This window comes from Phoenix dactylifera, chromosome 8 (genome assembly GCF_051530095.1).
Source record: "Phoenix dactylifera cultivar Ajwa chromosome 8, Ajwa_hap1_PhDact_Kaust_v1.1, whole genome shotgun sequence".
Lineage (NCBI taxonomy): Eukaryota > Viridiplantae > Streptophyta > Magnoliopsida > Arecales > Arecaceae > Phoenix > Phoenix dactylifera.
This window is the reverse complement of record NC_143197.1, coordinates 22,322,735-22,323,635: the sequence shown is the minus strand read 5'-3', so window position 1 is coordinate 22,323,635 and position 901 is coordinate 22,322,735. Positions and strand designations below refer to the sequence as shown.

The window sequence follows — 901 nt, the reverse complement described above, 5'->3', positions numbered from 1 at the left end:
TAGTGAGGGCTGCCATTTTAGCATGAAGATCATCCTCAGTTCTGAGGTTGTAAAGGCCTCCCTGTACAGAGTTAGTAGGCTTAGGTAAAGACTTGGTGTTTCTATCCCCGTTATCCCAAAGTTGGGCAGTCTCAGCAAGAGAATCCAAATATTCCCACGCCTCATCAGGGTGTTTTTCTAAAAATCTACCATTGCACATGGTTTCTACAAATTGTTTTAACTGTGGAGATAAACCTTCATAAAAGAAGCTAATGGTTCTCCAAGTTTCGAACCCGTGATGAGGGCATGAGAGAAGAAGGTCTTTAAATCTTTCCCAACATTCATAAAATGTTTCATTATCTTTTTGTTGGAAATTGCTAATATGTCTTTTTAAAAAGTTGGTCCTTTGTGTGGGGAAGAACTTCTTTAGAAATTCTCTCTGCATATCTTGCCAATTTCTTATTGATCTAGGTCGCAAAGAGTTTAGCCATGTTTTGGCCTTATCCTTTAGAGAGAAAGGGAACAATGTCAACTTGAGGACATCCTCGGTGACATTTGGCACTCTAAATGTAATGCTCAATTCTTCAAAATCCTTTAAATGAAGATACGGACTTTCGGACTCTAACCCATGAAACTTGGGCAGCAATTGGATTACCCCTGGTTTGATGTCAAAATGTCCTACATTATCAGGAAAAATTATGCATGAAGGCTGACTAGTCCTAGCCGGTTGTAGGTATTGTCTTAGAGTCATAACATGGGGTTCTCGTTCTCTATTGTGGTGACTCCCAGCATCTTCATTTAGATCAGCCATCTCACAAGGTGTGAGATATTGCGAAGGAATTTTAGAAGTATGTCCTAAGGGATGATCTAAAGTTGTACGACTTAATCGACCGGTGTCGTCCCTATTCCACTTTAGCATGCA

General features: G+C 40.1%; 1 non-coding gene across 1 annotated transcript; it reads left to right on the top strand.

Moving 5' to 3' along the window:
* Positions 1-269: 269 nt before the first annotated feature.
* Positions 270-379, top strand: LOC148700258 (small nucleolar RNA R71). Its single transcript, XR_015972863.1, has one exon. It is a non-coding gene; the product is annotated as a small nucleolar RNA R71 (small nucleolar RNA).
* Positions 380-901: the final 522 nt, after the last annotated feature.